Source organism: Corvus moneduloides, chromosome 6 (assembly GCF_009650955.1).
Source record: "Corvus moneduloides isolate bCorMon1 chromosome 6, bCorMon1.pri, whole genome shotgun sequence".
Lineage (NCBI taxonomy): Eukaryota > Metazoa > Chordata > Aves > Passeriformes > Corvidae > Corvus > Corvus moneduloides.
Window position 1 is genome coordinate 7,722,686 of NC_045481.1, and position 27,012 is coordinate 7,749,697.

A 27,012-nucleotide genomic window follows, 5' to 3' on the forward strand; every position below is an offset into this window, starting at 1 on the left:
GTGGAAAAGAAATATATATATGGACCAATTCTTGATAGATATTTCAGAGATGTTTATTTCTCCAGCTGCATGGTCGGGATCTGCCGAGGAACTGAGGCAATCCCGAGACCCGAGGGTCCTTGCCCATGCAGGGGAACACAAAACAACCAATGGGGAACGACGCTGACCGGGGGCAGGGAAACCCCGTGTCTCCCCCCAGGGCCCCTCTCCCAGGACTACATGGCAGGAGGGAAGGGACCCCGACATTTCACCTGTTTATTTTTAACAAAAAGAGATTTAAAACTTAACATTGAAAACAACTGGATAAACATAACAAGAACAGTTTCAAAACAGTTTCAAAACAAAACAAGCCACCCTCCTGAGCCTTTAAATGTCCAAACAGATTCTCTGGAACATCTTAAGGCTGACAGAAGGGAGACAGGACTCTCCAGGCATGCTTTGTGGGGAAACTGAGGCAGGAGAGGGTTTCTTCCATTTGTACCTGTTGGAACGTTAAACAAAAATAGTTAATTTCTTCCCTCCCCCTTTCCATCCCCCCCTTGGCATCAGAGAGGAGTTGTAGGGAAAGGGAATTGTATAGGGAAGCCATGGGGTGAAAAATGGATTAGGAATAAACTGGGTATGGGATAAACTTAGGAAAGGGTTCATATTGGGTATAGGATAAAAGGGGAAAGTAGGTTGTGGGTAGGGAAGCTGCTGGGATGGATACTGTTTATAATTTTGCGCGTAATGGCTGCCTTTGACTGGAATACCCCCAGGCCCAGTAACATTTGCTGCTTGTAAACCCTTCTTTCCTTGCACTATATCAAATAGTACAACTTCCCCATCTCCTACACTTTGCAGGTAATTTTTAGGGTTATTCCTTTTAATGGCAGTTCTATGGATGAATAAATCTTCCCCTGTATCATCTCATGTTATAAATCCATAGTTGTTTTTTACATTGTACCATTTCACAGCTCCTGTGATTTTCGTGGCTACAACTCCTCCTATCACGTGCTTGCGTGTTTTTCATGGCTGCTGGTCCCGCGTGGCCGCCGCCTCGCCGACTCCGACATCTCGGCTGGGCCCCTGCGTTGCGGCTGCTCCGCGCTCTCCAAGCGGCGCTGCTCCGGTGCATGTCTGGGCTCTGCGCGGCCCTGCGTTGTCATCGCCGCCGGCACTGTGCCCTGTGAGTGGTTCCACTCCGCCAACTCCACGCTGCTTTGAGTGCGGCCCTGTTTCGGCTCGGCGCTGCGCTGCGCGGCTTCTCGTGTTGCTGTGGAAACTGCCGCTTCTCCCTCTGCAGGGCTCTCCGAGCCGTGTGCTCAGAGCGGGCTGCCACGCTGACCCCCAGGTCCTGGTTGCTCCTGGGGGCCGCCTCTCTGCTGCTCGTGGCCCATGGCACCTGCGGCGCCTGCGGCGTCGCTCCCTCACTCGCGGTTGTGTGGCTGGGGACCCCTAGACAGGGATGGGGTCCGCGATAAGGCGCGTGCTCCCGAGGGGGCCGGGCGCATCCAGCACAGGCACCTCCGCTGGCACGGCTGCAGTCATGTGCTCCCGGGATGGCGGCCACACGGTCTCGGCCATGGGATTACGGCCATCCTCTGCTCTAGGGGTAATGGGACTATACAAATGCTCCTGAAGAGCTTCAGTGATTACACAGGATGCACGGAGAGGTTCTGTCACTAGTGCATGTTTTGTTTGATTCATTATTTCCTCCAAGATCTCATACCAGAAGTTCCAGTTACCATTTCCAGGAGGATCAATATCAAAAAGTAAGTCTTGAGAAATATAAAACAAATTTTTGAAAAGACAGTTAAAAAAATGTTCTAGATCTCCCGGAACAAATACTTTCTTGTTTTGTTGTTAAAGGATTCCTTTAACTTCTAGATACATTTCTTTCTGTGGCTCAGAGAGCCACACTTCCCACGATTCTTCCGTAGTCCAGAAAGAATATCCAAACCAAGGCGAGAAGAGAGAGATCTAGAGTGGTTTTTACTCACAAATTTTCTGTCCTTAGGGATCGGTGTCTTGCCAGCATTTCTCCACCATTTGTTACAGTGCAGATACTGCAACACGTGTATCAAACAACAAGGCCCATGGAAAAGAACTATATATGGACCGATTCTTGACAGATGTTTCAGAGATGTTTATTTCTCCAGCTGCATGGCCGGGATCTGCCGAGGAACTGAGGCAATCACAGGACCCGAGGGTCCTTGCCCATGCAGGGGAACACAAAACAACCAATGGGGAATGAAGTTGACCGGGGGCAGGGAAACCCTGTGCTTCCCCCCAGGGCCCCTCTCCCAGGACCACATGGCAGTGGGGGACACCCCACTGATTTTCAGTGCTTTAACTAGGGAAGAAAAGTGCTCCGGTATGTAAGTTGTTTTCCCATTTATTTACACTCTTTCTAAATGGGAAAAAGGAGGAAATAAAGAAGAAAGAAACAGCAGTGGCACAGCTTCAAATCTTTTAAAGTCAAATGCAGATGTAAATAGGAAAAGGTTAAGTCCAACTTCTGCAGTTGAGCCCTATTCAAAATATGTGAAATATTCTTGATCTAGACATCTGGGTCCAGAGGACATTGACAGGAAACATTGAACTGAACCAATGAGCCATGTGAATTTCAGCCCTTGTAAAATTCACTACAGTAATTTCCTACCTTTAAAGGTGATGGTGGTTTTGTTTTCCAGTTTGGGTTTGGAGAAAAACAGAACACCGAATGCCTCTGTCAGAACTGGGTGATACTTGACAAGAGCATAAAATAGTTTTATTCCTGGGTAACTCTGACAAGTGATTTGGCCTGGGCAATTTAACAAGGCCATAAGAGATTGGAATCACTACAGAATGATTTCATGGCCAGTGGGCTGGAGGCAGCTCTGTTTATTTCTGTCTAAGCCGTGGGTCATTAAGGATGTATGACAAAATATGTTCCAGGACTGAGGATTTGAGAAGCCTTAAGATGAAATGGTAGCAGCTGCTCATATCACAGACAAGGAAGAAGATCCTTTTCCGGCAAACTAGAGAAGAATGTTACCGAAAGATGTATTTTCCCTGCATTTTAAATGTGTTGTGTACATTTCTACATTGTTGCCAGCCTTGTCTGAGATTTAAATTTGCACTGCATGCTTTTACAGAGATATTCTTTGGTTTGCAGAAGTGCTTTCTAAAAGCTTTTCCGAAGCATGTTTTCAGTATGACTAACAGAAACACCTTTTAAAACCAATAGCCACTTGGAAGTGACATTTCTAAGGAATGTTTTCCCTTTCTTTGCCTTGTGCTGTTCAACCAGCACTAGCTGCAGCTGTGAGGAGCAATGGAGCCTCAGGGGACCATATGCTGCTACTAATAGGCATTTTCTGTATGTGATTTTAGGAGGTCGTCACATAAGAGGTCTCAGATCTGTTACTTATTGCTTCTCTGCACTTGGATCCTCTGGAGCAGGTGCCTAATCCAGTATCTATACATCATCCATAGAAGCCTGCTGCCATTCAAGCAAGGCAATGTTTATTTTTGCTTGATTTTGCTTTGTCTTCTCACACATCTAATCCTCCTTTATCCTGATTTTTCTAACAGTTTCCTTAATTAAACAAATATTTTTCTGTTGCTACAGCAAATACTTCCTCAAGCATGTGTAAAGCTGAGCATTTAGGAATATTTTGCTGAATCAGGAATTCTTTGCACAGTAATATCACACAGTCTGTGTACAGACAGAAGGCTTGGGTGGGGAACACTCTTAGATGCTGCCATGGGAAAACTATGAAAAATTGACCTTTTACTTTGGGGAAAAAAGCTCCTTCTTTAATGTAGTTACCACTTTTCTCACAACTAAAAGTTGCCATGACAAAAGTAGCATGGAAGTTGAGTTGTAATGATAGCTTAGCAGTCTTTTCTAGTTATTAGAATGGCTGAAAACAATGCTTGTAGTGCTGAGGATGCCAGTCTTGTCCAGACTAAGAGCACAGAGAAACCAAAAAAATCCTTATGAGGGTCTCCATGTCAGAGAGATCAAAGCAAAAGTGGAGCGAATGGTGATTCTCAGAAAGATTCAGCTCAAGGGAGAAGATCTTTCCCTTGCCAAGGGGTGAAAAAGATTGTGACATTTGTTTGTCCAATAAGATAAGATAATATTTTTTAAAACAACAACAACAACAAAAAAACACCTACAAACCAACAGCACGTGTTACCTGGTAATAACATGAAAATAGGAACTACTACCATCAAGTTAGTACAATGCCTCTGCCTGCCTTCCAACTCACTCTGCTGGCTGCAAGTCATACTTAGATCGCCTTACACCAATTTAGGAGCAGTGACACTCACTTAAGGTACTCCAAGTGCAATGCTGCAGCCATTTAAGTATATATATGGTAGATAGAAGCAAGAGGATATGCTACAAGAGTAAGGAGACAACATCAGTTCTGCAAATGGCTCTCACAAGGCCCTTTTTGGAATAGTTAGGTTCATCCTGTTTTCCACATTTCACAAAATAAGTTGAAAATTTTAGAAGGGGCAGAAAAGATCTCTAGGGTTACTTAAAACTTAGAAATATCCCTCAGTGTAATACATCTCACTCATCCAAGAGCCTCAAGATATATTTAGTTTACCTCTATCTGAAGTTAAAAGTTTTCTTGATCATACTTCACAAAGGTCTACCCAGGGAAGTGTCAGGCAGCCTTTGGGAGCTCATGTTGGGAGCCAGTTGTTAGAAAATGAAACTTGACCAGGTCACTCTCCTAATGAGACACAAGACCTGTCAGGCTGATTAACTGTTTAGATAACTTATCTAGGGATATCATAGATCCTCACGTATTTGATATGTTGAAGCCTAAGTTGCATGTCTCTCAAACACATAACACAAATAACAGTGATGAACTTCCAAAAGAGGGGTTATGAGATTGGTTCTTTCACTTCTCTTAGGAAGGTGGTCATCTTAGATCATCAAAATGGTCTCTCTGGCTACGATAATGTAGCTCTCATGTTTTCTCCATCAGGAATGTGGGCAAATGGAAGATCTGTCTAGGGTGGGTTCTGTGCACAGCTTAGTGACCTTACCACATCCCCATGAAACAAGAGTATCTTAGCTGCACTGCTGTCAGCCACATCTTTATTAAAAAGATTCCTTCTCATGGACATCTCTGCTCCCGCTCTCCGAGTAACACAAAATAATGCCTCTTACTCCATTACCTGCTCTCCTTGGGAAGACACTTCAAGATCCCACAGGATTACTGAGAACATCTCCATTACACTGTTGTTTTTGGCACGGGAGTCTCAGATGTTTCCTACTGACATTTGAAACACTATGTAAAACCAGGGCAATAGAACGTGGCCTTTTCATTCAGCCTTTAGCTTGAGAGGGGTCACTTTCTTATGGGTATGGAGCTCATTTACGGTTCTGCACAGTTGGGTCTTTGGCAGAAATAGAAGCTCCACTTTGACAGAAATTACTCCCCCTGTGGTTAACACCCTAAGTATCAAATACAATATCTCATCAGAAGCCTTGGCACTTACCTCAGGATTTGAATTATCACTTGTAAAACCAATGGCCCCACAAGTGCTGTATCTTTAGTGAGTTAGGAATCTTCAGGAAGTATGGAATCCGTTCTTCCTTTTTAAATTTCTTTGCCCTGCAGCAGTGCGGACTGTTTTACATGTTTTATTTTTGCAAAAGCTCCTCTTTTTTTCCTTATTTATCTCTATCTATCTCTATTTTATTCTGTATCTTCACTAACAACTCTACTTTCCCATTTCTCTCAGGTTCCAATTTTTTTGCTTAAAACATTTTCCAGCATAAAGTACCTTTTTTTTGCCCTAAGTCATTTCTGAGGGCTTTAATTTCTTTCCTATCCTCACAGCAAGTACAAAATTCACCCCTTTTGAAGAAGGGAAATGGAGCCCACAGAGATTAAATTATTAGCCCCAATACATCTGTCACACAGCAGAAAACTGAGATCAGGGCTTCTAAATCCCAGATTAGGTCCTCACCAGTCAAACAAATCACACCAGACAGTTAAGGTCCTGTGAGGTCCCACGTAGTCCTGGTATGGCACATGGCCTTGCCAGATGTTCAGCAAGAATCTTGCAGCTGGAAACGTATCTTGGGCTTTTAAAGATGCATTTTCTGAGCTGGCATTCCCCTAGGGTGCAGGCATTTCAGGGCTTCCTGGTTATTTTTGCCTTTCTTCATGTATTGCAGTCCAGGTTGCTTCACACCGTGAGTTCACAGGACTTCCAAAGCTGGCAAGAAAGGCTTGCATCTGGCCCCAAAAGACCGGGAAAAATGAAAAAGAATAAAATAAGGCCATATTATTTCGCTACGCAAAAAACGGCAACAGAAAAGAGAAGTGCACATTCAAGCTCTCCAAGTGAGAAGACAATGACTAGAATGATAAAAGGAATTATCAGCAACAGCACACACCGAGAAGCTCCCAAACCATCAGCTACGTGGTCTGACTCAAGATCAAGCACTGATATTCAAACACAGGAGACACTTCCATTTGCATTCAACACGGATGACACTTAGCAGCCCTTTTGCTGATGCTCTCCAAGGAGTGTTAGTTGAGATAAAAGAGTATACTCTGGGACTTAAACAGCAGCTATTACTGTAAGTAGAGAGCAGCCCGGGGCAGATAACAAAGGGCTGAAGAGACGATGGACTGGCTGAGGTTGAGAGAAAGAAATACCTGCAACATGAAAGGAGACTTAAATTTTCCTTTTGATCTTCTTTAGTAACCTTCAGTATAATTTTGTTTGTTTGTGCACTCCAGTGGCCTCCACTGCTGTAATGTCTAAACACCTGGCTGGTTTTCAGAGGTCCACTCTCACAGTGCTGTTTTGAAGGCGGGGAGGAGTGGCCCCACAGTTAAAAAACAGCTCGGAAAAGGAACAGGAAAGGTGATGTCATTTCCCTTAGAAGAGACGGAGGTGCTCCAGTCACACAGGTTCGTGTGACAGAGCCTGGCAATGTAAGGAACAGCGGTTTGTAGGGAATACTCAAGAGATAGGATTTACCAAGGAAATCTGATACGCCATGAGATGATGATGAATGAAGAGAGAGCACAGATAGGGAATATGCGAGTTGAGAAATATATGCATGCTACTCAATGATCCCTGGCTGTGCTAAGATCTTGTTTCACATGCTCTTGGTTCATACAGATCCCTTAATACCGTAAACCTCCTTTCAGACCCTAAAATCGTTAGACATAAAGCTGCTTCTTAGCTGTTGGAGATATAAACTTAAAAGTGACCTGAAGAAAGTAGAAAGCCTCATGGGTTAACATATTCTGGCACAGAGACCCATGTGCTGGCCCTTCAGCCAGTAGCTTCTCCTCTAGCAAATCCACTGTGCAGAGCAAGGAGGATTAAACACAGTTCTACATCTTTCAAAACCCAGACGATTTTCAGAAGAAATTATCTGCCACCCTAATCCCTGCAGCTCTGTTTATCTCTGATCAGAAAGGGGAGTGCCAAATTGGCATACTGATTCATATACCAAAAAAAGACCATGCCTATAAGCACAGATCATGATTTGCATACTTATTAGCCTTGACTGCCAATGAACATTCTGGTTCCTTTGTAAGCCCAGAAACAGTAAAAATATGCTAATGGCAGCATATCAAATTTGAGCTTTAGCCAATCTGTCAATATTGAAATAACTTGCCTGTAATATAGTGGGTAAACAACTCGTTGTATAGGATGATCCGAGGCATGATTTGAACTTGTTGAAATTTAGTCATTTTGTGCCTGAAAAACTCACAGATCAGCAAATGAAACATAAGCATACACGGAAGACAGATGTCACACTGACTTTCTATTCTCTTGTCTCTTTGCTGCCTTCTTGTCTGCTTTGGGAAGTGGCTCATTCAGGAGTCTGGGGGTGGGGTGATTTCCAGAGAGAATCACTTAAATCACTACCAGTGTCCTCCATATAGACCCCATTTCTTCTCCTCCATGTGCAATAAAGACAAAATGTCTCCTGACATAAACTTGATATAAACCCAAGTCATTCTTTTCTTACCACAGACAAATAAAGCTTTTCCATCATCAGCAATGATCATCAAAACTCATCAAAAGTTAATGATCTTTCCTTAACTCTCCAGAGCTCTCCCATCTCTGAAATTTGCAGAAGAAAGGAACTACAAGGTTACCAGCTGAAGCCACAGCAGGTCTGTGCTACCTTAGCCTTATCCTCTGGTTTCTCTCTGTGTCTTCATGAAGAAAGAAGTTCCTTTTCTTAATCTCTGCTATTTATTCTTTCACTCCATTTTTGTTTTTCAATTATCTGGCATAGTCTGTGCTAATTGTCCACAGTTGGTTTCCCTTTCTTTGAGGACCGTTCCAGGTAGAAGGAAGAAAGATGATGGTGTACTTAATGAAATATTTTTGGCCCGACTCTATTCTCAAAGAATGGGACTGAAAGTTCTGATTCTCTAAGCAGAGCTAAAAATAAAACCAGAAAAACAATAATAAAAAAAAAGACTCAGAAAGACTTCATGATGTTCCAAGACTCCGTGAAGATCTTTAGCATATCTTTACACCCACTTTTCCTCTAGCCCTTATGAGACAGACCAAAATCTCCCAGTCTCAGCTCTGCAGACCAGAAAAGCCCTTGAATTAGAGGCACCTCTCCAGAGCTTGTCGTGGAGCCAAGCAACTTGGGCAGCAACATGCACTCATTCCAGATGTTTCACTCTAAGGAAGAACTTCATTGATCACTCAGTGACACAGAGATAAGGGTGCCACTGACCTGAAAATAAACTTTTCCGAGCTCTTGGTCTGCTGAATAGCCACATCTGGGTCCTACATGCAAAACCAAGGAGGAGAACCACAGGAAAAGATATGCAGGATGTGTTAAGTGGAGAAGCTGGTTGGCAGGCAGAAAGCATTACCCTTCACAGTGTAAATGTGAAAAATCAGGGACACAAAGAAGCATCTGGAAGGGGAAAGGGAGGTCATTTTTGACAGTAAAACAACATCTCAGCAATCCCATCCATGATCTAAGGAACTGCACACATCCACATCCAGACAACGTATGTCAGCTTCTTTTCAAGAAGAAATGTGTGTTTGCCAGAGACGAGAACCATCCAGGTGATAAAGAGAAGCACATCCTGCAAGGAATCCCTGTTTTAATGATGACATCCACAGTATTTAATGTCAACACCTCAACATCTAGGATCCCAGTCACTGACTGAAAAATCTCAGAGCTAAAAACAGTGTTTCCAGCTTCAGTAGCTGCAAAGAGAAGCACGGAAATGTGTCCTTTCAAAACCTGAAAAGAATTACATAATCCGGTGTCAAACCCCATATAAAACCTGTTGTTTGGGGGCCTCCATATGTTGTGTTCTGAATGAACCCAGTTTTAAAGACCATTCCACCAAGTTTTCCAATTTACATTTGTGCACCATCTCCATTCATTTATATGCCAGAGGGAAAGAGCCTTGTTCTCTCTGCTTCTTCCCGGGGGATGATTCTAAGTTTCACAGCCAAGGATGAAAAGTAAATTAACAGGATATTCTGTGATTTGCCACAAAAAAGGCAGTGTGCTGATATCTGAAGCACAGCAGGCCCTCCTTGTTCTTCACAGAGATAACTAGGTGGGGTATCTCACATAGCACAGGGTGGTAATTGTAGAGAAAAGTTAACTTGCTAATAGCAATCACTTTATCTTGTTTGTCAGTGATTAGTTATGTAAATTTGTTCTCCCCTTCAATTCCACACCAGTGCATCAAGGTGACATGCCACATGTGCATAATTACTGCCAGTGTTATTTCAAGACCTTGATCTACAAAATGCAAAGTGCCACTTATTAGAAAGTCCACACAATCAAAGAGGCTTCTTTCATTTCTCTACACATGTTTGCTGTTCTCTTTTGATAGGCACAGCATGTAGGAAGCCAGTGGGAAGCGAACGCAGCATTCACAACGTGGCTTCTCCTTTGTTAATTAACTAAGTCAGGTGCATAATATTGCCTGTGTAACTCCTTGAGAGTCCAGGACATTGCTGCTCTTACAACACAGGGAAATGCAGCTTTATCCAAGCCTGTAAGACAATAAACATTAAAAGGGATGATGAAAAATTGTATTTATTTATTTACTGTTTATATGGCACCACAGCACTTCACAGGCAAATGATATGGGAATCTCAATACCCAAGGAATTCATAATCTACACTGGCCAGATTCAAGCTGTGTCACTCTTTACTCCCTGTGTCACCCCCTTGAGTCTGAGTCGATTCAAAGAAGTAACAGCATCAGGATCTGGCTTTAATTAAAGAAAACTTTAGAGACTAATAACCAGGATTAAATAAAAATGCTGCCGCCTCAGCCCTAACTCATTTAAACAGGAATGAAAAAAACCAAACAAACAGAAAGCAAAACCACCAAAGAACTTTCAGCTGCAGCCATGTTTTAGTGCTTGTTATGCAGAGTCGTCATGGCTGGGACCGACTTGCAGAGTCAGACAGTCGCTTTGGTGCCTACCATGTCTAGCTGTAATAAAACTGAGCTGCTAATGACTTAAAAGCTCCAATTAGCATACATTTCTGAAAAAATGCATGCCATTTGCTGATACTCAGTAACAGGAGTGAGAATCCTATCCAGCTCAGAGAAGGAGATGGATTTCATCCCGAACCATTCTTGTGTTCACTCTCCAGCCCTTTGTCTCCACCAGCTCCTACTTCCAGAATCCAGAGACAAGGCAACAGCAGTCCGTGCTCTTCCCTGTTCCAACAACCCACCAGAGACACCATGCTTAACCCTGAGCAGCAAGGTTTGCCAGTGGGAACACAGTCTCCATGGCAGGCAGTGGGATGAGGTGCTGGAGACCAGCAGCAGCTGCTGCTGTGTTATGCAAGGACCCAAATTCCAGCTGGGATCTGCTTGTACAAGTCAAGCAGGAGAAGGCAGCTGAACCCATAGGGCTGGGACCTGCCTCGATTGGACCAAGTTCAACAGAACATCTGTTTCAAGCCAGAAAGAGTTTCTTTGGAAAAGTTGCCCAACACTAGGATTGTTTAATTGAAGCAGTTCACCTCAGTGGTACATGTGGCTGCTGGGGAAGTCCATTCTAATTTGATTTTTAAAATGGTGTGTGCAGGGAGGATCAGAGGTGGGCACCGCACCACACTTCAGTGTTAGAAAGGAAGAAAAAATAGTGTGATAACAATAATATTGCATTAGTCTAAGCACAAATGCAGCCTCACAAACCAAGTGACCTTTCTTGGAAAAGGGCTAAGGATAGAGACAGGGCAGAGCCAGGAGAAGGGGTGATAGGCTTATTTCAGAAAACACAGGGTGTGGTGTGTCCTAGACCAGGCAATCCAGGCATGTTTGAGTCTCTTAGTGCTGTTATTTGCCAAAAAAAACACTGAAGAGGAAGTAAATTGCTATTTATTGAAGGAGGCAAATGAGGCATGGTGCAGCTGACTGACCCCCCATTAGTGATACCACCTGCCTAGGAAGGATCCAAAGATAAGATATAAAAGTGTTTTACTAAAACAAACACACAGGGCCATGTGGCTTCCAGCTGTTCAGTAAAGTACCCAGTTTGGTGCTGGGAAGGACAACAGGCTGGTACCTAGTGAAATTAATGCTTCATTATAACAATGAAAACGGTAAAGCTTCCTTTCCAATAGGAGGGGACCCTGTTGTGTCCAGTTTCACAACCTTTGGCTGGTTAATCTCTGTTGGACTCTTTGAGCTTTGTGATCCTTTCTGTAAGTACAAAGCTGTAGCCTCGGCTTCATCCCCCTTTCCCTGGTAATGGCAGGAAGAAGAGCATTTCTCCTTCCCAAGCAGCCCTGCAGCAGCCCCAGAGTGTTTGCTCTATTCTGGGCCAAGGCAAGAGGCTGCTGCCCTCTCAGCCCAGCCCAGGCAGTGCTCAGCGGTGCCTGGCCACATGTCCTCCCATCAGATGCTATTTTGGAGACTGCCATAACAGATGGCTTTACCCACTTCTCACTCTCTGTGGTCAGCCTCGTGCTGAGGGGGTTTGTCAGCCCTAAAGGATCAAGATGTTCCCCATTTCCTCTGGAGCTGGAAGGAAAGGACAGATAATCTGGCCCAGCCTTTGTGATGCGGCTTTTAAATGTGCAGGAACCTCACACATCCCAAATTTTTCACAGTCTGTGGTGAGGCCTGGTTCTGCTCTCAGGCAAACCTGTTGTCCCTTTGAAGTGAATGAACTGGCTCCAGATTCACACTGGCATGTGATGCTTCTGGGTAAAAACAAAGGGAAAGCAGTGCAAGGTGTTCCACAAGACAATTTAATCTGAGCATTTCAATGAAAAGAAATCCCATGCCAGGCAAAATCCAGTAATGCTTGGGCAAAGCACTTGGCTCCCCACAGCTCTGCCCAGCTGGGCAGATGCAGCATCTTGAGCAGTGTGTGAACATCAGTGGAGAACAGCACCCCCTTCTCTTTTCTTCTTTAGCTGCTCTGCCAGCATCCCCCCTCTCTGGAGCTGTGAGCTGGAGGAGAAGGAGGCTGTCCCTGTCAGGAGCTGCAAAGATTGGGGAGTGCAGGGCAGCAGGGCAGGGACTGTGTAGGCAGCTGTTGACCCTGTGCTCTGCCTCTCTTCCCGAGCAGGGAACTGGGGAATGGAGGGCAAGGAGCAAATGGGACTGAGGCCAAAGGCTTCAGCAAAGGAGTTGCCTTCCTCTTACAGACCAATTTAATTAGAAACACCTTTATGGAGACCTGTTTCATAGCTCCCACTCAGCCAGGCCGGACTAAAGGACATACAGGACTTCCTGCCACATTACGAGTCAGGGGTCTTCACCCTGGTCCCCAGAATTCTCCAGGCAAAAGCAAGAAAAAAAAAGCACAATAAATGGACTGCTGCTAAAGGGCAGGTTTAGTAACTCATCTGAAGAGACAGCAAACCTTTGCTCTGACCTGGCACGCCTTCTAACCCCAATTCTACTCTGTCCTTAATAACAGAACTAATTGAAATATCAGGAGATGATCAGAGCTCTGACAGATAACATAGCAAAAATGCCCCTGCTTTCAGATGCTAACTTCTTCTGCCCCTGTGTACATCAGCAAAGAAATATATACATGTTTGTGAGCTTTGGACAGTGTATGCTTTTCTGTGCTTAAAGCCCTACAGAAATACTGCAGTCAAGATGAAGAATGTCTTGGAGAAATGGGGGTTTTTTTGTCTTTTGAATATATTCTTGTGTTTTTCCCAAAAGATCTTATTTGTCCTTAATATAAAAAAAAACCAAAAAACCAAACAAAAACAAAACAAATGCTAAACAGCTTAAGGTTGTTTGGTAGCAAGCAAAGACATGCGAGAGCTGAGGAAACTGTCTTGTCCAAACTTTTTTCACCCTTTTCCAGACAAATGGCTTCCTTGTACTCTGTACAGTGCTTGCAGACAAAGTTGCAGTATTATTAGTAAGGTTTATTATAGCATCTAGCCTTGAATAGCAGCAGCAGGGGAATCCCTACTGGGTGACCCAGGGTGCAGATGAGTGTAGGAGCTCTGTGATTCATTGTACGCAGCTCAGTGTGAAATATTCACAGCAAACTGTTTGGCTGGGGAAGAACTGGGCCACTTTCTGTCTTAGGGCAGCTAAGACAGAAAGCCTCTGATCAAGCTAGCATTTCTCAGGGTTAAACTGGGCTTCATGACCCTGTTTCCCAAACACATTTTTACCTTTCAGAAGTGTGTGTACAGTGAGACTGCCTAACACCCCAACCTTTCAACTGAAGTTCTTAAAAGGGAAGATAGGTCAGGTAGTGCTATTTCTGTTCCTCAGCTGCGCAGTCAAGTACTTCTAGGACATGGAGTACATAGGATAACGGAGCCATAGAATGGTTTTGAGTTGGAAGGAGCCTATAAGGTCATTTCATTGCACCCCCCTGCCATGGGCAGGGACACATCCACCAGACCACATTGCTCAAAGTCCTGTTCAACCTGGCTTTGAACACTCCCAGGGATGGGGCATCCACGGCTTCTCTGGGCAACGTCTAGAGCATTCATTCATGTGAATAAATTTTGAAATAATTTTCTGACAATATTAAGTTTTTTCCTTTTGTTGTGTCTTCAGGAGTGATTTCAAACTGGGTTGACTGTACTTTGACAGACAGAGCTTGCACCAAATCTGCTGCATTCAATCAGCACTAAAGTCAGTCATTTCGTTGCTTAAAAAGTCAGTGACTACTTGATCACTAAGTTGATGTATCAGTGGACTCTAACTGTTATCACTTCAGTTTAAAAGCAGAAGGCCAGGTAAGGGTAGACAACAATCTGACCAGTCTTGTCAAAGCTGAGGTGCCTCTGACTATGCCACAAGAATGAGATTTAAGCACCTGTGAAATCTTAGTGTCCAAATCAACAGGGTTTGGTTTTAGTACGACAGGTACTTCCAAACAACATCAGCAAGAAGGAAGGATTTTCAAGATCTAGTTTTGATCTTATTGGCACTAGTTCCAGAGTTAGCTTCTCAGTCCTCTTCTGAACATGGCAACAAGAACCTTTCCAGGGGAATTGTGTCCACTTTAGAGCTGATCCTAAAACATGTCTGAAGAACTGAGCATGGGTAGGAATTCCCAGTGAGGGAGGGGAAAGGAAAATAGAAAGGAGCACTTTTGAAGAAAAATGTAACAAGGCAAAAAAATATAATGGAAAGGAAGGCTTATCTGGGGAAGGTTATCAGAGGTTGGAGAAAAACAGATTATTACAGCCAGCCATGCAAGGCAGGGTCTGTGAGGGATGCACACATCAGTTTGAGAGGATCTGTCCCTACATGGTGTGTTGTCTGTAAGGAATTAAGAGAGGTCTGGGAGTCACTGGTGCTTTATCACTTTGGCTGAGATGTTGGAACCTGCCCAGGAGCTCACAGGCTGGCTGGAAGGAGGAGGGAAGAAAGAATACCTGTGGCAGAGTAGTTGAGGGAAGGATCTCAGCCAGTTGTGAGAACCAGAACACAGTGATTATGTGGATGATTATGATTAGGTTTATTGCCAATACAGTATTTAAATATTGCCATTGAAGTACATAAATAACAACTCTATTATCTATTACAATGGATTGTCATATAATCAGGTCATGGTGCTTCCTGTTGAGCCATGATCTTCAGTAAGACCTTGTTCTCTGAGCTTCCCAGAGAAGTCTTGGTGTAGCTTGGTGCCCTTAGTCTCACATTTGGCCAATATCTTTGTCTAAAAGGTTCTAATATAAGCAGGTTTGGCTAGAAAAACACATGCTTGCAGTCTTTTCCCTTGGAGAATTACCAATTTCAAAGCACCTATGGAGCTACTTTGGAATTTTCTCTCTGTGTTTGACCAGATCTTTGCATTTTTACTCAGTGGTATATGGTGTGGGAGGGAGGGTAGAGTGGGATGGGATCCACCCCACGGCTGTCTGCAACCTTTTGAGACCAGTTTGCCCAGCTGACCCAGTCTCCAGCAGCATTTTATCCCCCTTTACAGGCCAATATGCACCCAAGTCAATCACAAACAGCTCAACTTCCCCTCCTCTGGAATTCATTAATTATGTGAGCATCCTGACACTTCCTCCTGCAATACCCACCTGGTGCTCTCACCTTAGGACAAACCACATGGCCAATCAGAGACTTTGGAAAGGAAGAAGTGTGTGTGTGTGTGTGTGGTGTGTGTGAGGGGAATCATGCATGAGAAGAAAGATTGGACTGTTTCACTGCCATCATAATATCTCAGAAGACAAGATGAGGAAAGAAGGCTTGATGTAAGTGGGACAAGGTGTTGGTGATGTGGGGTGGTACCTGTCCACTGAGGGCTTTTTGTGTCACTGATAATTTCAGGCTTTAAGGTGAAAAAGTAAAGAAAAGGTTTGTTTAGCACAGGACTGCCCCCTTTGCAATGGCTTCTGTTTAAGTGACACCTCTGCATCCTGCCACCTGTAATAGGAAAGGATGCACCAAGGATTGTGAGGTAGCACTACCCCATCCTAAAAAACACTAGAGGCAAGCCCAGGGGCACTAATGATTAAGAAATACTCTCCTGGACTCACCTACAACCACCTATCAGTATACACTGCAATGTCCTGAAAACACAGCACAGCACCCTGGAGACATCCAGTCTGTGGAAGGATCCTTCTCCTAGACTGGCCATATCTGTATCAACCCAAGGGGCTAAATTCTGGGGTCTTAGAGATGCTCCTGATCAAACTGTATTCAAGATGCATGGACCAGACTCTTGCTATCTCTGTGAGGGACACCAGCAGGAACAGCACCACACCCACCACATTCCTTTCTTTTTTGGAGACAGGGATGCCCAAGTTGCCCATGATTTCCATGTAGGCAGTTTAGTCATTGCAGCAGTTGTTTTCCTCTTCTATCAGGTAAGAACCCATAAAATTAGTTATATTTCCCCATACTAAAAATCATTAAAGAATGAGGCCAAAGCAAGAATGACATCCTGATGGCAGAGGAGAACACCCAGACAGTCCTTTCCTTTTCTCTGTGACCCCCCTGTCTGCTGTACTGCAAATACTTGTCTCAGGTTGAAGTGCTCCATTTCCTTCCTAAAATCTCTTTATTGTACTAGTAATCAGGACAATATAAAATGTTCCTTTTAGACCATCTGGAAGCCACAGGAAACATCAATTAACTGCATATATTTGAATCATAAGTACATTAGGCTAGAAATTTCTACATATTCTAAAAATGAAATCCTATAAAGGTTTTAAGCTGTGCAATATTTAATTAAGTGGTGGCCCCAGATTGTGGGGAGCAGAATCATGTCCCTGGGCCATGGAGCAGGGTTTGCCACAAACCCACACAAGCCAGTCCCCATCAGCAATGCAGCAATAAAGTTTCTTTCACATAGTGAGCTCCCTGTCTAGCTGGCACAGCCACATCAGAAGTATTTCATGTATAGCCTCTTTTGAAATGCAGATGATTCTTTTGGGTGGCTCCAGCTGAGCTGCTGAAAAATAAAGGAAGTGTGCTCCCTACTGTCTGGAAAAGCTCTCAGTGGAGCCTGCCAGTTTGATTCAAGCACACTGGTCTAAAATACCAGTAACAGTTTAAAACTTAAGCCAAGCCCTTTCTTTGTACACCTGCAACACGTGAGGATGTCTGTGTGCATCAGAGCCCAGCTCTCAGCTGCAGCCAACCCAGCCATCAGCCAGCAGCAGCCCTTGGGTGGCCTCATGCTGCAGTGGGAAGGTGAAGAAGAAGGAAATATGCCATTCCCAGCCTTCCTGTAGGGAGCATTGGCTTTGGCTTTGCTTGGTGACCTCGAGCAAGTCACCACACCTCTCTTTGCCCTTCCTTGTGGCCAAAGCAGGATTTGAATGCTGTCACTTGAGCACAATTCCGTGACTACTCCTGGAGCTCTGACTGTGAGCTGGCTGCTCTACAGGAGCAAAGAGATTTCCCTGCCAGCCAGGGCAGCACAGGACCCAGCACACGAGTTACTGGTTGCAGCATTCCCTGGCTCTCTGGAGAGCGGGAGGGAGCTGCAAGCAAAGGGCTGACCACCACCACTTCCCTGGCAAAGCCTTCAGAAGTCTGCTCTGTGCAATGAAATGGATAATGAAAAGACACTAAAGTGGAGACTGGATTTGCTGTGTTCTGCCCAATTCACCTGACACTGCCCTGTTCAAAAACGGGGTGAAAAGTCACCCCTGTGTGGGTTTCATTTCGCTTGGGAGCAAGCCACAGGAAACTCAAACTACTGTTATGGAAACTGTATGGTGGAAAAGGAGTGGCTAAGGGGACGTGGCGATGGTTGATGTTAAGGTGAGAAACATGTCAGAGAACAGTTGTTGATAGAGATCACCAGAGGTGACAATTACTAATATTTGCATTAGTGAACTGAAATAAAAATTAAGGGCATTATTAATGGCATCTGTTGATGACACAAAGGTAAGAGGCATCATCCATGGAGAAAAGAATTAGGGATGCAGTATGAGAAAAAGGGAGTGAGTTTAAGAAACTGGAGTATTAATAAAAATACTATGAAATTCACAGTACATAATTCACAGTACAATGTTCAGGGTCTTGCAATAAGGAACTGATGACAAAGCCTTTTCTATAAGCTGGGAACTCATCTGCTAGAATTGAGCGAAGCAGATAAAGACCTGTGCATATGAGGTGATTATGGGATGATTACATGCTGCCAATGTGATGTAGCTGTGTAAAAAGAAAATGTGGTCTTAAGCGGTGTCAGGAGAGACACTGACTGTTGTACAAACTGACAGTAAAACGTCACCCCTGTGGTATGCGACAGACCCTGATGGAGACAGATGAACTGCGCTGGGAAAGAGGCAGTGCTCGAGGGGGAGGAAAGTGCGTTCTAAAGGGAGGCTCTGAGCATTTTCCCTCGCACAGCCGGGTGCAATGACGGGAATGTGGCTCTATCTGCACATAACCCAGGCTCCCCATACCAGCGGCGGAGGGGACCTATTTAGGTCCACGCACAATGTTGTTCCAAGGGGGAACGGGTGCAAAACCAGTAGTAAAGTGAAGCTGGAAGTCAGGGGGTCAGAGCTGTGGGGATGAGCGGCTCCCTCAGATGCGTACGTGGCAGCAGGAGAGGAAAGGCGATGCTGGAGTGCCATCGTCTGTCTCTTTACAGCATTGCCGTGATCTCGGGAGCAGGATCGGCGCTGCGAGAATCAGACAGGACTTCTTACTCGATCTGCTAAGAAAGAATCCGTGTGTTTTGTACCAAAGCAGGGCAGCAGGTCCTGACTGTCACCTGGAAGCGCAGCTGGATGTGCAGCTGTCCCAGGAGGACACCCAGAGGGGACAGAGGGACAGCACAAGAGGGACTCCTCCAGCTGGCCTCTGCTGATGGCTGAAGAATCTGTATCACGTTCTGAATGAAATCAGCAGAGAGAAATAATATCTAAATACCTACAACCTCTGCGGGGAACAAATGAAAAAAAGAGGAGAGGAAAGAAGGAAAGGAAAGGAAAGGAAAGGAAAGGAAAGGAAAGGAAAGGAAAGGAAAGGAAAGGAAAGGAAAGGAAAGGAAAGGAAAGGAAAGGAAAGGAAAGGAAAGGAAAGGAAAGGAAAGGAAAGGAAAGGAAAGGAAAGGAAAGGAAAGGAAAGGAAAGGAAAGGAAAGGAAAGGAAAGGAAAGGAAAGGAAAGGAAAGGAAAGGAAAGGAAAGGAAAGGGGAAAGGAAAGGAAAGGGGAAAGGAAAGGAAAGGAAAGGAAAGGAAAGGAAAGGAAAGGAAAGGAAAGGAAAGGAAAGGAAAGGAAAGGAAAGGAAAGGAAAGGAAAGGAAAGGAAAGGAAAGGAAAGGAAAGGAAAGGAAAGGAAAGGAAAGGAAAGGAAAGGAAAGGAAAGGAAAGGGAAAAGGAAAGGGGAAAGGAAAGGGAAAAGGAAAGGGGAAAGGGAAAAGGGAAAAGGAAAGGGGAAAGGGAAAAGGAAAGGGGAAAGGGAAAGGGAAAAGGAAAGGGGAAAGGGAAAGGGAAAAGGAAAAGGAATTCATGTTCATGTCTCTAACATTGACTTCACCATGCAGTGTCTGAGCTGACTGGTTCGCAGCAGACCCTCACACACCAGACCGTGTCACCTTTTGCTCTGATTGTGGGGGTAGCACAGAACGAGTGTCTTTCTGCCACTCATCTCTTTGGTTGTTATCTTACACGAGACTTCATGTTAAAGAAAAACTGCAAACATTTTCACTTGAAGTACATGCTCATTAATCCTCAACAGTATTGATTTTCTGTTGCATTTTTTTCAGTTAATTGTTCCAAATGGAGAGGAGCTGCCAAGGCTGCAGTGCTGATATATATTCCCCCCCCAACCACACACCTCAGGAGAGGATGGGAGGTCCATTTTTTAGCTGCTAAGTGTAGCTGTAACAGAACTCATAACCAGCTGTCTCTGTTTTGCATTTGCAAATGTTTTTCAGTGTAGGTTGATGTTAGGGCCTGCCAGCATCTGCAGCAATGCTGCCAGCAGCTTATTAACAGGCCAATTGCCAATTGCTCAACATTGTCATATTACATCAGAGCCTGAAAGTCTCTGCAGTCAGAGCATCCATTTTCAACACCCTTTGCATATATTTATAATATTTTCTTCTTATAAAGTGCCCTGCTACGCCTCTGTTAAATACTCCATCAGCCATTTGGTGAAGAAAAGCATTAAGAATAAAGAGAACTGTCACTCAGTACCACATTTCTGGAAGCAAACCCGTATGTGATGGATCCTTACTTAGCACTGTCACTGAGTTGGTGCGACAGGAGTGCCCATCCCGGGAAGAGCTTTGTGGGGTGTGCCAGGTGAGGAGATCAAACCCCCTGAGACCCCAGACCCTGTCACACTGCTACAGCACTGATAGCCCTGGGAAGGATAAAGTGCAGGAGCGGGGGAATATGACCCTCCTTGCGAAGATCTTTGGAAGCCTGGAATGCAAAAAAGCTCACAACAGCATGCAGGACCAGGCCAAAAAAGGCTGGTGTGTGAGGCTGTCCTGCAGTGAGCAGTCAGCTGGCAGGAGCAGTGGCAGTGCTGGGACACGTCAGGGTGCTTTTGGTACTCTGAGTGCCCAGCCCTCTCTGCAGTTGGTTGAGTGAGTGCTGTTTTTCAGAGCAGAAATGCTGTCCAGCAGGAGAGAAGGGACAGCATTTCTCAGCTTTTGCTCTGCATTCATGGCCAGGGCTGGTGTTGGAGGTTTCTGGCTCCCTCAGAGTACAGCCAGTGTGTCTACTCCTGCCTGTCCACCATACCTGATACTGCTCCTCCTGACCTCTGCAGCCCCTCCTGCCCTGCCCACTGGGACAAAAAGTGCACAAGCTCCTGGGCGGAGTTATGGTGCTCATGTCAAAAAGTGCCATTTCGAAAAAAAAATCCACAAAACCAAAGACCCCATGAAGCAGCCACCTCATGCTGACAGCGCTAAACTCCCTGAGTGTGGGAGGACACCCAGGTCTCTTGTTGGGGTCCCTCCCCTGCCGTGTAGCCCTGGGAGAGGGGCCCTGAGGGCACAGACACGGGGTTTCCCTGCCCCTGCTCAGCCTCGTTCCCATTGGTTGGTTTGTGTTCCCTGCGCGGGCAGAAGGACCCTTGGTCCCGTGACTGGAACAGTTCCTCGGCAGAGCCCCGGCCATGCGGCTGGAGAAATAAACATCTCTGAAACATCTAGCAAGAATCTGTCTGTCCATATATATTTCCTTCCCACGGGACTCCTGGTTTGATATATGCGTGTTGCAGTATCCCCACTGCAACAAATGGTGGAGAATTGAGAGCAGAACGATCCCCGATCCCTAAGCGACTGATTTGTGTGAGTAAACCCTGGAAACTTTGGATTCCTCTTCTTGGTTTTGCTTTGCTATTCCATATCTAAACTATGGAGGAACCGTGGGAAGACTCTTGGCTCTCAGAGCCACATATGGGCATTTATCTTAAACTTAAAATGATTCTTGAACAACGATTTGTAAATTTTAGCTTGATTCAAGCTCAGAAAGAACTGAAACACTTCCTGGCATGGTTGTTTAAGAACTTTTTCTATGTTTCTTGGGATTTAATTCTTACGAAGGGCTTTTGGAAAACCGTTTGGACACAGTTAATACTGGAGTCAAAATATATGCCGATGGAAGAATATTTTCGTGAATATTATTTAGTTACCGAGACTGTTGAGCAATGTCAGCTGTGTCCTGGCGAAGGGAAGCCTGGCGCAGGGACCATGCGGCCCAGGCCACGTGCACCGAGCGCTCTGCGAGCAGCAGCGAGGCAGTTCCCGCGTGCGGGCGGAGCCACGCGAGCCGCAGTGTCGGCGGCGGAGCGAGGCGCGGCGGGAGCAGCGGGACCCGGCAGTGCCCGCACGGCGCAGCACAGCGCATGGTGGAGCGAGCCCCGTGAACGCCCGGCCGAGAGGGGCGGCGCGCGGGCGGTGGCTGGCGGCAGCGGCGGTGGAACGGAGCCGCGCCGAACCGAAACACGCGCTGGAGGGGGGCATGGGGGGGTCATCGCTCGAGGGCCCGGCCGAGACATGGGTGCAGCGCCCGGCATTGGCAGTGAAGCTGCGACCAGAGGAGGCGACGCGCGGAGAACTGAGCGGCGCGGCCCGGCCCGGCCCGCGCAGCCCCGAACGCGACCCCGGGAAGAGCCCGCAGGCACCAGCAGCCCCGACAATTCCAACACGGGAGCGACCGAAGGAGAGAGCAAAGACGCAGCGAGACAGAAAACAGCAGCCACTCGGAAAAAGGAAAAGATCATAGTACCTAAGATCTTAGGGATAGTAAAATGGTATAATGTTAAGCAAAATTATGGTTTTATAACAAGGTGTGACAACCAGCAAGACATATTCGTGCATAGAACTGCTATTAAAAAGAATAACCCTGAAAAATGCATCCCAAGCTTGGGAGATGGAGAGGTGGTGGAATTTAATATTGTACTAGGGAGAAAAGGGTTACAAGCATCGCAGGTCACTGGGCCTGATGGTGTTTCTGTAAAAGGCAGTATATATGCAAAGAATCGTAGTCATGTTAGACAATATCTCCATTGTAAGCCCCCCCTACAGTTTCCCTTTCCTAATCCCACCTTTCCGTTTTACCCTATGTCCTATTACCCCCAGTGTATTCCCAATCCGTTTTTTCACCCATGGTTTCCCTCACAAAACCATGCTTTTGCCAATTGTTTCCCCAGAAATCCCTTTCCAATGCCGAGTGGGGGATGAAAAGGGGGAGGGAAGAAGTTAAACCCTCTCCTGCCTCAGTTTCCCCACAAAGCATGCTCAGAGAATTCTGTCTCCCTTCTGTCAGCCCTAAGATGTTCCACAGAATCTGTTTGGACATTTAAAGACTCAGGAGGGTGGCTTGTTTTGTTTTGAAACTGTTCTTGTTATGTTTATCCAGTTGTTTTCATTCTCCTTTTATTAAAATGAAACGGGTGAGGTGTTGGGGTCTCTCCCCCGCCGTGTAGCCCTGGGAGAGGGGCCCTGAGGGCACAGACACGGGGTTTCCCTGCCCCTGCTCAGCCTCGTTCCCATTGGTTGGTTTGTGTTCCCTGCGCGGGCAGAAGGACCCTTGGTCCCGTGACTGGAACAGTTCCTCAGCAGAGCTCCGGCCATGCGGCTGGAGAAATAAACATCTCTGAAACAGCTATCAAGAATCTGTCTGTCCATATATATTTCCTTCCCACGGGACTCCTGGTTTGATATATGCGTGTTGCAGTATCCCCACTGCAACAGTCTCTCAGTGTGTCATCAGAGCATGGCATCCTTAATGCCAAACCCCCATCTCTGCAGGATCATCCCATGGCACCATGCCCATCTCTGCACCGTGAGGTGAGGGAGAGCAGCCCTGGTGACCTGAGGGGAGGAAGGCCTGGATGTCTCCAGGAGAAAGCTCTGATGACCTGACAGGAGGGAGGGCTGCATGTCTCCAGGAGTAGCACGTGCCTCCCTTAGACATTAATTAAACATTGCCTCCTGTGCTGTGTGCCGCAGATAATTGCCCTTAATTTCACATACTTATGTAAAGGAGAAGTAGTAACTCCAGTGCCTTTGTTACCTGCCAAGGGCCTCATTACTGTCAGGGGATGCAGTCCTGGACGGGTGGCTGTGGTGCACCATGGCAGTACACCCTGCTGGGCTCCACTCTGCACACCCTCCCCTTTCCCCCAGGGCTGTTGGGAGCCTGTGGGGACTGATGGTGTCAAATCATCCCCCATGGGGGCCCTGAGCTCCTACTGGGACATCAGCTCTGGAAAGAAGGCAAGAATTTGCCAGTAGACTTCTGGCTGGAGCCACCAGTGTCAGAGTGGGATGTTTTCAGTCAGTGAGCAGAGAGCTTTCTCCAAAGCATCCAAACAGAACCACCTTGGTGGTGAGGGGAAGAGGGCTGTAGGACATCCCTTCCAAGGATGCATGCCAAGTCCACAGGAAAAGGGCTTCACACATTTGTTGACAGTGTTGAAGGTGTAAGAGACCACACAGCGACCCCCTTATCTCACCTGCGTGAAAACACCTCACAGACATGGATCTAAGACATCAACACTGCTCCACACGCCTCACCCTTCTGGGTCCCACATAAGAGGGTTTATACACCCCAGCAAAACCAGAAACTAGACAAATTCAGATTATCCATGCTCCTTAAATCCTTTTCTCTGTCCTTTACTCACTTTTTACACCCAACAATCCTCTCCACCCTACCAGGCACTCCTGTTGATCCCTTCCCTTCACAGCAGCCCCATGCTCTCTTCCAGCTCTTACTGCTTTGCCTGTTAGTCTGCTTTCTGGTCTCTCACCTCTTCATCTATGACAGTGCAGGTCATGACAGCCATGAACAAAAGGTGTGAACATTGAATTATGCTCTAGCCTCTGAATGGGTCAGAAAACAGAGATGTTCCACAGGTAGTTTTCTCAAGCTTAGTATCTCTGCCTAAGCTAGAACAACCATTCATTACTATACTCCTGGCTGATCTGAATGACATCTCAAGCACACAGAGATCCTTCCCTGGAGACTATCCTACTCCCCTCTTGCTTGTGATGGCTCAGGAAGTTCCTGAGCCAGAGGTGGCTTCTTTGTGATAGGACTCATCTACTAGGCACTGTCACTTTTTTGCTAAGGCTGTGAGAGAGCAGGCAAAGAGGTTAAAAACACAGTTAATACTCTTTAATAGGATTTTTTATTATCTTTTTTCTGAAGCTGTATCATGTTATGCATGTTAGGAGATAATCGGGTCTTAGCTGCCACAGATAACAGAGCAAAAATCTCAATCACGAATAACAGAGCAAGGTGAAATACACAGAAACTGGCAACAAGACATGCTTACTACAGAAGGGATCCAGTAGTGCAATATCTGGTCAAAGGATTGGGATCTTTCTGCAGCCCATGTTTACAGCTCAGCCCAAGCTGCTGAGATCTGTGGCTGTGATGCAATAAAGCACATATTTATCTCTCAGTATGCAACTAATCCCATTCACTTCATTTGTACCACTTACGCACCTCAAGATAAACAAATATTTGTGTGACTTGTCGGATGTGGCTCTCACTGAGCCAGAAGGAAAGAGAGAGAGGTGATTATGCAGTTCCACGGGGAAGAATGTTTTGAGATGTTTTTGTCTTCTTCATCCTTGCAAAGGATGCTGTATGAATTAGAACCCCAGTAAATGCTCAGTTACTGTTCATAGTTACTACCACTGAGTCTGTTTTGGCTGATAGTGACAGGAGTCTTTAGGGATTGCTTTTTTTTTAAAAAAAATGTTTTCAGTGTTACATTTCTTTTAGTTAAATAGATCTCAAGACTGGAAGAAGTCTTCATGGCTGCTTTTCCTAGTGTTCTGTCACTCCTATAACTAAGTAAGACCCCTTCTTGAGCCCTGTAAGAGCATGCTGAGCTGGTCCTTGCAAAAAGAGGGTTTTTCAATGCATTAATAAAGGTGCCAGTGTTCACACAGCTGTAGCTGGTGTGTGTGTGCTTATGCAGATAAGTATTTTGAGCTGGGAGAAGCCTCTGTTGGCTGCACACTTGATCTCCCTGCTGAAATGAATGACATGAAGTGCTGTGAGACACATTATTCCCATTCTTGCCCCAGGCTGAGCTTGCCAATGTTCACATTACAGGGAGACCACTTGACCCATCTCCACTTACGATGTGCACACAAAAGACACTTCATGATTTTACTACAGAGTGTATGATTTGCCTCCATGGGCCAGCCTATCATCTTCCATAAATTCCAAAAACACCTTCTGGGCAGCAGCCAAAATAAGGACTGCTGGGGAATCTGATATTTGTTTCATGTTTATATCAGGAGGAGTCAAGCAGTGATAGATCTCCTATCACTTCACTCAAGTTTCTTGCTCTAGGTTATGGGATGAGAAGAGAGTTTCTCCAAACAAAGTTGTGTAAACTTGTAGAAGGCAGTAAACTCAGAACACACCAGAACATAAAGAGTTATTAAAAATCTCCTTTCTCGATTGGTCTTTGTGCTTAAAACTGAACATTATCTCTTTTACTTTCCAACTTTCTTATTTCAGGGAAAACAAAAAAATACATAAAACCAGATTTTGATATATTTTGTATTCACTTTGTGTGACAAAGTTCATTGTAGGCGCTTGTTGGGATCTCCTGACTTCTGTTTCTTCTGGAAAGGCTCTTTACACTCTTTGCAGTTTAGTTTTTCTCCATAGCTACATTATTTCTTGGTGATTGCCCTAAAGACCAAGGAAGAATGCAAGACAGCTACATCCTGATAATAGCTTTGCTATCTACTGCAGCTGCAGCTGGCATAATAAGAAGTGATTTCTTCTGGGGTACATAAGTTAATTTTTCTCCAAGAGCTCAACGATGTACAATTAAATTTGTGGTTTAATGAGACAGAGAAATGTCATATCATTGCCATGAATTAGAAAGGTATAAAGCACTTCCCAATGGGCCAAGTCAGACTTATCAAATTTTAAATTAGCCATCATTATAGTTCAGAAATTATCACAGATTGTTCTTCCAAGACCTTTTAAAATGAAGATTTAAAAGATCACATAAATAATACCATGTGCACATTTTAACCCCCAAACTGTAGGCCAGTAAAAGGCCTTGGATGAAGTCTAATTAGGCACATGGGCCATAAGTGAAATGCAAAACCCCAATCACTGTCAATGGAGCCAAAATTCCAGCTAAAAACTCTGACACTTTGATCCTTATAACAAAACTCTCATTTTAACCACATTTTTTTTCATTTATTTATGGTCCAGTCTAAGTGTCTTATATAACCTGGGCTGCTCTCTTACTCAAACGTGACTAATTGCCCTAATCATGCCGAGTTCCTGATTCAAGAATGTCTGGTACAGTAAGTACCACAGGCCAATCCTACAGTACATGAAAGCTATTTTTACCAACCTGAGACTTCTGTTCAAATGAAATTTTTCTTATAAAGTACCTTCTGTGTTAATTAAAAAAAATGTTGACTGTCTACATAGAAAGCATAAATGGCATGTTAACTGCCAAAGTGGGTAAGAAGAATGGTCATTTCATAGAAATTTGTTTGCATTACTCATACTTTAATTTCTTTTCCATTTCTTCTAACTAGTCTATTAATCTATTGTTACTCCTCAGATGTCTTAAACACTCTTTGCAATGCTTTTG